Source organism: Lepidochelys kempii, chromosome 6 (assembly GCF_965140265.1).
Source record: "Lepidochelys kempii isolate rLepKem1 chromosome 6, rLepKem1.hap2, whole genome shotgun sequence".
Classification (NCBI taxonomy): Eukaryota; Metazoa; Chordata; order Testudines; family Cheloniidae; genus Lepidochelys; species Lepidochelys kempii.
This window is the reverse complement of record NC_133261.1, coordinates 101059134-101068665: the sequence shown is the minus strand read 5'-3', so window position 1 is coordinate 101068665 and position 9532 is coordinate 101059134. Positions and strand designations below refer to the sequence as shown.

The 9532-nt window shown below is 49.2% G+C and overlaps 1 pseudogene; it reads right to left on the bottom strand.

Moving 5' to 3' along the window:
• Positions 1 to 5090: 5090 nt before the first annotated feature.
• LOC140913944 (U2 spliceosomal RNA) lies at positions 5091 to 5271 on the bottom strand (annotated as a pseudogene).
• Positions 5272 to 9532: the final 4261 nt, after the last annotated feature.

Below are 9532 nucleotides of genomic sequence, written 5' to 3'. Positions count from 1 at the left end.
GACAAAACTAATTCCAGGTAGTACAGCACTTCCTGAGTCCTGTCCTGTTTTTAAACAATTTATTTCTTGCTGGGTAAAGGACTCTTACACACAAACAAGAGGCAGAACTGACTAAGCCCCTGATAACAGATTTAATAATTTTATTAAGATAATGTTGAAGTAAAAAGGTACAGAGTTTAAGCATAGAAGTTTCTGGTTATCAGGGAATAAGGTACAGATTATCAAGAGGTGCGAAATTCGGTTTAGGAATGGGTGGCGTGAGGAATACATAATCTGCAATCTCCCTGATTTGGGGTAAAAGTTTAACTGGTCAAAGTACAGACATTGAGATATGGGGGTATGTTGTTCATATAATGGCTATGTTCAGGTGTGGAGTATAATGAGGGGATACGATGATGAGGATGGATCTACCCTCATTTGGTGGGATTTAATGTTCAGTGAGTTTAAGGTTCCAGTTCATATGGTCCAATGGAAAAAGTCTCTCAGTCCCTTTCCCATAGTTGATGCACATTGTCGTACCGGCTCACATCTCCTGGTACTGTCGGTGGTCGGTGATGTGTTCGATCTAGATGTCCCTGGACCATCGGATGGTGTCCAAGACCATGAGGCGCCGCATTATCCGTGCATAGCGTCGACCGATCCCACGGGTCTGCAGCACACGCTCGTTACAGGGGTCCCAACGCCCAGGGCTCCGACGATCAGGGCATCCACCTGCACCTCGTAGCCCTTTGCTCTCAGGGTGTCGGCCAGAAGGGCGTATTTTTCCAGCTTACGAGCTCGGGCTTCGCGGAAGACCGGGGTCCTGTTCTCAAAGGAGACCATGACGTCGACGAGGATGATCTTTTTCTGGGCTTCGTCGGTGACTACCACGTCAGGTCGCAACTGGCTGTCAGTACCGGGGATGGCGCAGTTCACGGCGACCTCCCCCAGGCGCGGTGCGATGGCTTTCACCATGCTGTTCTGGATGGCATTGTGGCACAGCTGCCAGGCTCTGGAGTGGGGCTTGCAGCTGCACAGGACGTGGGGCAGGGTCTCGTTGGAGTAGCCGCACTTCCTGCAACGCTTGTCTCGGTTCCCGTGGCGGACAGCTCCGTTCAGTGGGACGCAGTTGAGCTGGGCACAGTGGATGAACCGCCAGTCGGCGAAACGGGTGAAGCCGCTCCCAGCGAGGAATTGGTTGCTGGCGTCCCACTTGCTGGTCAGTTCGAAGGCTTTACCCTGGTCCGGTTTACGCTTCACGGTTTCCATGTGCAGTGAGTGGATGGCTGCCTTCAGGGTCCTCTCCAGCATGCCTCTGGTGTTGTCCTCGGACCTGATCTGCGGCACCAGGATTCCCAGCTCCTGGCGTTCCTCGCACCACTCCCAGCGGCAGCCGATGCGCTTCCCCAGGCGACGCGTGGCATTGCATGGCATTGCGAGCGCGGGACCACAGTGAAGCGATGTCGCGCCCATCCCGTCCGAATTCACCATCCAGGGAACCGCTCAGGAAGCTGGCGGTGTCTTGGTTGGAGGGGGCTCTGCCAATCCACTTCTTTGTCGCGTCATGGAGGGCGTTTGCCGCGATGTTCCTTACCATGGCGTCGGGACACATCAGCAAGCGGAAGGATCATCGCAATGTCACACAAGTCACCCATGCAGGGGACGTTGGCACCACCATGCCTGTGGGCAATGTAGACCAGCTCGTTGCTGGCTCTCTGGGGAAGGAACAGCCACTTCTTCACAAGCTGCTGGACAATCTTGTCTGCCTTGTTGAGGGGTACCTTCACCACGGTGGATCCCCTTAGGACGAACGAGATGTGGAGGATCAGGAAGGTATTCAGGGCATTTATCTTCTGCCACGGTGCTAGCAGGGAGGCATCGATCTTGGCGGCATCCTGCAAGATCTCCTGGATGGTGTCCTCGGGTGTCTGCCGGACACGGAAACCTGTCGGCGTGCCGAGGTGCTGGTACGCCTGCCCCTCTGCCAGGGGGATGATGGGCTCGCCCTGGATCTGGAACCCTGTCATCTGTACCAAGTCCCTTTTGCTACCGTCGATGTGGAGAGATGCGCACTTCTTTGCATTGAAGCAGAGCCCCATTCAATCAGCAGCTCGACTGGTGGCATCTAGCATACGTTGGAGGTTCTCTGGGTTGTCCGCGGTCAGGTCCAGGTCATCCGCGTAAGCCAGGACGCTCACCATCTCACCATGGAGGTTGGAGCTGTCTGCGCCATTGGAGATCGCTCGCAGCAACGGCTCCATGGTGAGGTTAAAGATGATGGGGCTGAGGGGACAGCCCTGCTTAACTCCACTCCGGATCGGGATCTCGGCGGTCTCCCCTTTGACCAAGTGAATGGGGGTGCTGCATCCCTCGTACACCTCTCCGATCACACGGAGGAAGTTCTCTGGCATCCCAAATTCCTGGAGCGTGGCAAAGATGTGGTGGTGGGGCATGGACCCAAAGGTGTTAGCCAGGTCGAGCCATGCTACCGTGCACTGCCTCGGTGCCCTTCTGGCCATTTCGATGATGGTTTGGAGGACAAAGTTGTGTTCATAGCAGCCCTCGCAGGACATGAAGCTTTTCTGGGTGGAGCTGATGGCTCCCCCGCTCACCGACCACTCCGTGATCCTTGACGCCAGGCAGCTGGCATAGAGCTTGTACATCGTGGAGCAGAGGGAGATGGGCCTCCAGTTGCTGGGGTCATCCCGCTCACCCTTCTTGTACACCAGTACCATCATGGCCTTCTTCCAGGAGCTGGGAGTCCAGTAGAATCGCTTGCACTGGTTGAAGAGTGTGGTGAGGATGAGGCAGCCGGGATCTCTCTTTTTCAGGAGGCTATAGGGGAAGCAGTCTTTCTCAGGAGCGGTGTTTTTTGTTTTTGAGAGTCTGGCCAACACTTTCTCGGGAGTAAAGTCAGTTTCCAGGACACCTGCTTTGTCGACAGGGGGCGGGGGGCGGAGGCACTCTGGGCGCTGCGCGTCATTCTGGGCTGTGCGGTCGAATACATCCTTGAAGTAGCTGTAGAGACACTCAGATGGGATCGTGCAGTAGGGCGAGGGCCCGTCGAGGATCTCCCTCATGGCTTTGGAGCGGTTTGCCCGGTACAGCTTTTGGATCCTTGAAGCCGCTGCTGGATCGTAGCGGCGGCTGGCGTCTCTACTTCTGGCTCCCCTGGTGGTGGTGTTGAGGTTTGGAGCAGGCGTTCTGTGGGCAGGTGGGGCGTTCTCCTGGCTGGGACGTCTCCTGGGAGCGGTTTCCGCAGACAGTTCTTGGGTGAGCCTGTCTACAAGGAGGTCGAAGTCGTCAAAGGAAGCTGTCGCTTGTAGCTCCTCGGTCCAGGCAGCCTGCCACAGAGTGGCAGCCCTCACCATCGGCTGCTGGCCCTCATGGTCCTCAACCTCTTCTGGTGCAGGCTCAAAGCCTGCATGGTCGGCCTGCCGTCTATCTCATGAGTCAGGATTCCCTTTGGTTGGGTGCTGGGGCGGGATCTCTGGCGGGATGCTGGCGTTGCTAGTGGTCGGAGAGACGCAGTCCGGCTTGGGGGTTGCTGGGACACCACTGGTCCTTCTATGACTGGCTGCTGCCTGGGCGGTTGCTGCTGGAGTGTGAGATCTCCCATAGGCAGTGTCCCGCAGAATGGACTCGGGGGCTGTGCTGGACCGTCTGGCGATGAGGGCCCCGTGCTTTCCTGTGGCTGCGGGGCTGGTTCCTCCAGTCTGGAAGTCTGGGAGCTCACAGGGTGGTCTGATGCTTGGCTCTGGCTCCTCCAGCAGTTGGAGTTCGCAGGGCGGTCTGAGGTGAGGCTCTGGCTCGTCCGGCGGTTGGAGTTCGCGGAGTGGTCTGAGGGACAGTGCTGGCTCTTCCGGCGACAGGATCTCAAGCAGCTATGCACAGTGGGGTGCTGATCCTTCTGGGGACGGGGACGTGCTGGGCAGGGGACAAGGTAGTACTGAGTCATCAATATGGAGATTTGCTTGGTGACGTGAGAGGGTGAGACGGGCCTCCTGCTGGCGAGGACCTGGGTGGTGTTCCCCGCGGCAGCAGGTACCTTCTTGATCGCAGCACCCCGTTGCGCTGGTCTGGCGATGGGGGCAGGCTTCTTGACGGCAGCTTGCACAATCGCTTTTCTTTGTTGAGACTCAGGAGCAGCGGGCCGGCGCGCAGCAGGAGGGCTGGGAGCCGGGGCAGGAGACTGTGTTGTTCCCTTGAGGCGTTTCCTGCAGGCGACTTGGTGTGTCTTGCGTGCTTCTGCGTCTCGAAGGGCAGGCTGCAGAGGACACAGCTGAAGGCGACCCGCTTGCTGTGGCATCTCTTCAGGTGCCTGGTGATGCCACCGAGGAGGTGGAAGCTTCGGGGCGGAGAGCAGATGGAGCAGGTGAGCACGTCCGCAGCGAGGGGGTACTGCAGGTAAATGGTGTCCTTATTCCCTTGCAGCGGGGGGGGGGGGGTTTCCAGCAGCATCAGCGGTATTGCTGGCGGGTTCATCCTGGTGTGGGTGGGTAGGATCGAGAGGTCCGGCTGGGCGGGCATCCGGCAGGGACCTGGGGTCCCTCTGGGTGGTTTCTGAGGCTGGGCAGGCATCCGGCGAGGCGCTGGTGACCCTTTGGGGGGTCTCTGGAGAGATGCTGGTCCCGTCTACGGAGATTCCTCTCTTGATGGTGTGTAGAGCAGCGAGAGCACCACCAGCGTCATGGACCTGGGCAGCTGCGGGGGTGGGAGATGGTCGCCTGAGAGCATCTTACAGCTGCAGAGTGGGGGGGCTCTCCATTGGCGGCTGGTGTTGCTGGAGAGCGGGGGAGCTCTCGGTCAGCAGCTGCTGTAAGGTGAGGGGGCTGTCCCTCGGCGGCTGGTGCTGCTGGGGCGTGGGGGGGATGTTCCTTCTGGTTGTGATGTCCCAACAGGCCAGCCTCAGAATGCAGGATCTTCCTGGAACAGCATCTCGGAGGGGGTCCTTCGAGCAGCCACCGTTCTTCCCCTTCGTGCTGCTGGTCTGTAATGTCCTGGAGGCACCTAGGACCTTCTTTGTAGTCATTGTCCGAGAAACCTTCTGTGGAGCAGCAGCAGTGGCGGTGGTGGTACACGGTGCAGCTGGGGATGTCTCAGGAGCAGAGAGAGGATTTCCTTCCAAGGTAGCAGCAGCAGAATACACCTTCAAAGCAGCATCAATTTTTTCAAAAATAGCAGCCGGAGAATCCATCTTCAGTGCAGGTGTTGCAAGTGTTCATAAGAAGAGATTAAACTGATAAGAACAGATACTACACTTGATCTTAGCTCATAGAGCCGAAAACCTGTGAACATGGGTAACTTTACTCACAAGCCTAGTCTCATTGAAGTCTTATACATAAACATTTGCATGATTGCCTGACTGACTTTACAGAGGAAACCATGAAACTGACTAGACACAAAGTGTTGCCAAACGCAGAAAGGCCCCAATACAGCAACACATTTAAGCACATGAGTAAGTCCAAATGACGTTAACTAAAGCAAGTGGTTAAGTGCTTTGCTAAGTAGGAATGGCTTTTTGCATAGGGTCCAAAGTAGCAAACTGTAAAATTAAAAGAAATAATGTTTTCTTGAATTTCAGTTACAGGAATCTTAATTGGTACTTGTAAAAATAGTAGGTGAAATGCATTCCAGAGACTACTGTGATTATAAGTTGATGTGTTCCTTTAACAGTCCTAAAATCATTCATCTTATAAAAATCCAGCCACACTATTTGATTCAATAACCTACAGCAGAAAATAACACTTCACATAACACTCTTCTTTCTTCCGTTCTTGAAGGTGTCATCCTGCGTGGTAGTATGCGGACTCTTCCTCAGTGGATGTTAGAACGGGTGCATGCAGGTAAGTCTTGAAGCTGGAACTGGATGAGACTTGGTATCACTAACTACAAGTCCTGGTCTAGCTACAGGCTCATCTAGGGTGACCAGACAGCAAATGTGAAAAATCGGGACAGGGGGTGAGAGGTAACGGGAGCCTATATAAGAAAAAGACCCAAAAATTGGGACTGTCCCTATAAAATCCGGACAACTGGTCACACTAGGCTCACCTCCACTGGCTCCTAATGTGAGAGACTGTCTGCCACTCAGATGGACAGCCCAGAGTAACAGTTGAGCTACCCCTTAAGTAACGTGTGGTTGCTGAGCAGACTAGGCTGTCACATGATCTAACCTTTTTCCGTGCTAATGTGAAAAAGGGGGCCAAACTATCCATGAAGGAAGGTGTTCAAAATGGAGTCCTAGTTGTTGTTTAGCTAATCCAAGATGGAGACTGGGGAAACCATGTCAAAACAGATTTCAACCTAACAGTGTCTTCCTTGCTCCAGGATGCAAGCTAGCTAAATTAAAGCTAGCTCGGGTATGACAGCTCCAGCTGCAATCATGCCCAGTGACTGCAGTGTAGATACACTGATAAGTGCTTAGTTCTCCAACTTTAACAGGCCCACTATTCTGTGAGGTGTTTGTTTAAAAGGGCTTCACTCCAAATAAGAGATATGCAATGATTATCTGAGAGTGGGTTTAAAGGGACATTGGACCCCAAATGTCGCTTTCCTTCAAACTGATACAGTCTGGTATGGAATTACTTCCAAAATATCTTCCCCTCTCCTTTCCCATCCCCTGACCCAAAAATCTGTCACTTTCAGAGAAATGTACTAAAAAATGTTGGTGTTTATGGAAGAAGACCAGGCTACAGAGCCAGTCAGCCATACTGCCAGTGAGAAAGGAGCAAGGACAGCCAGCAAGGAGAGTTAACTAATGAATCTGTTGTCTCATTCCATAGGTGCCATCTATGGTGATGTTAGCATATGAATAAATAAGTTAAACAAAACAAAAGAAATGTTGACACTTTGCTCCATAAGAAAGGACTTGTCTACGCATACAAAGGTGCAGGGGGATGCAGCTACACCACTGTAGCGCTTAGTGAAGAAACTACCTATACCAACAGGAGAGCGTCTCTCATCGACATAGGTACCCCACCTCCTCAAGAGGCAGTAGCAATGTTAACTGGAGACGCTCTCTTAATAACATAGTTCGGTCGGTATAACTGTGTCGCTCATATACCGACATACGTGTGTAGTGTAGACAAGCTAAAGGGTTTGCCGGGAGAAAGACAATAAGTGTGGTAAGGGAAAATACTGTTATTTTTTCTATTTTAAGAAAGTTTTCCAAACAACTGAAAAGTAAAAGAAAAAAAAAGCAGAAAAATTAAAAAGTGAAATGACAGTATTTTATTGTGACTCCACGATAGAGTCCGTATATTGACTGTGTAATAGATTTATTCTGATCTCAGGCAATGTGTCTTATTATCTGTATAATTCTATAGGTGTGCATGGTGTTATACAACAGAAGTGTACCAAACAAAGAACAGGGAAAGAATTTATAATCGAAAGGCATGAGCAGGTACAATACACTGAAATGCACAATACACTCCGTGTGACCCAATGGACTTCATAACTGGAATACTTCATGAAACATGCACTTTCAGAACATAGGAAACGTGAATTTTACATATTATTCAAAATTCATATCTTGTCCTGTATGTGAAATTCTGATTGAAATGAAAGTTTATTTTCTAATGAAGGCATAACTGTAAAATTAGGGTTTATCCCTTTATGGAGAGACATGATCCATCTGGTTTTACATTGTACACCATGTCATTCTTGAGGTGTCAGAGTCCCAGGATCTTTGCTTTCATAAGAATCTCTTGAAACCAGTTTACATCCAAACATTTGAAACAATTATGTCAGCACTACTTTAGCTTCCATCTGTAGAAAAGACAACCATTATTTTCCCCCTAAGTACAGTTTTATGACCTCTAAGGTCCTTTTTGAATCATTACAATCTTTGCAAGATCTTTGGATTTTTCCCAAACATCATGAGCCAGATTCTGCCCCTACTTGCACTTGTGTTTCTCCAGTGACTTCAACAGCACTATTTGGTAATTATAAAAGTGAGGCCAGAGTTTGGCCTTTAATAACTAGTCTATTTTATTAGCTTTTAACTGTTTGGGCCCTAGCCTGAGCTGGTGCAAATAGAGCTGTGTGAATTTTCTTTGACTGAAACTCTTTTTCCATGAAAAATGCAGCTTCAGAGACAACTAGACATTTTTGCTAATTCATGGTGAATTTTAGTGGAATAAGATCAAACCCTTTAAGTGTAAAGAATGATTAATTAGTTCTTACCTGCATTCCTCAAAATCTTAGTTGCAATATCTTCTTCGTTCTGAATTGCTTGGTTCCTTCCTAGGATGCATTCCTGCCAAATTGTCTTCATCAGGTCAGTGCACCTCCTGAACATGCCTCCAATGTTGTACATAATTGTGTAAACTGCCCCTGCTGTAATGTTGCCCGCCTGAGTGCAATTCATAGATCCAAAAATTAGAAAGTTAGATGAGATGCGGGCTTTTTTTAGGGTTGTGTGTGTTGTATATGTATGATTTAGGAAAGCAGGCAACAAAATACACATAAGTTTGACTCTGGAAAAACTGAATCAATGTTCACTTGTAACAAAGGAAATACTTTTAAATATAAAAACTAGTGTCATAACTAGTGTCTGAACTCAGCAAACCAGTCATGTATTTGATATGGTCACAGTTTGTTTCCAAGTCATCAGAAATAATTATGCAAGATAAGCAATTTGGTCAAGAAAAACTACTTTAGGGAATTAAGAGGTTAATTTTAATATGAGTATAAATTTAATAGGGGACTGTAAACAGAGAAAGCAAGTTGGAATTACTGTGTGTGTGTGTGTGTGTGTATATCTTTATTCATCAAGTCACAGTAAGCAGCTTTGCTGACTTCAGAGCATGCAGTACACTAGCTAATGTTACATGTACCCCACTGCCCTCTGTTGGAAAGATTGTGTCAGAGCTTTTAACAAGTAAAGCATGTTAATTCCTTCTAGGTTGAGTTAGTGGAGCTGTTCTTTTGACTCACCAGGTTGACTATTTTTTGGACACAGAAGCTGTAAATTTTAATCTCCATGCTGTGTGTTTGTGGTTAGCTAATGACCCTGGTGTGTGTTTGTGTATACACAGTCACAGAATGCTCTAAGCTCTCATCTGCAAATAAGACTTTTTAATATAATGCGTCATTCCCTTCAGAACTATTGGTATTGTTTGAAGAAAAGGCATCAAATTGCCATCTAGCAAATTGAAATCTATGCCAAAAGCTACCTGCAATAGAAATAAATAAAATGAAGCAATACAATGGTTTATTTCCCCCAGCTACCAATTGTAAATGCACAGACACAGCTATCACTGGTAACCTGGAAAAAGCCTAACAAAGTATAACAGGAGCAGTAGAGGGTCACAGAAATGGGATATGCTAGAAGTGGATTTTAATTTAGACAGTGCTGGATTCTCCTGTTGAGCTGGCAGTAAGAACAGAAGGGAATATTTACAGATTTAGTTTACCTAGGGATCAATGCTTGGATTTGTAAACGAAATAAATAATTAGTGGCAGCTTACCTTTAAGCCACTGGTATATAGAACATCAGAGACTTACAGACTAGAAGTTATTTACAGTTGTCTGTATACTTTTGTGGGTTGAG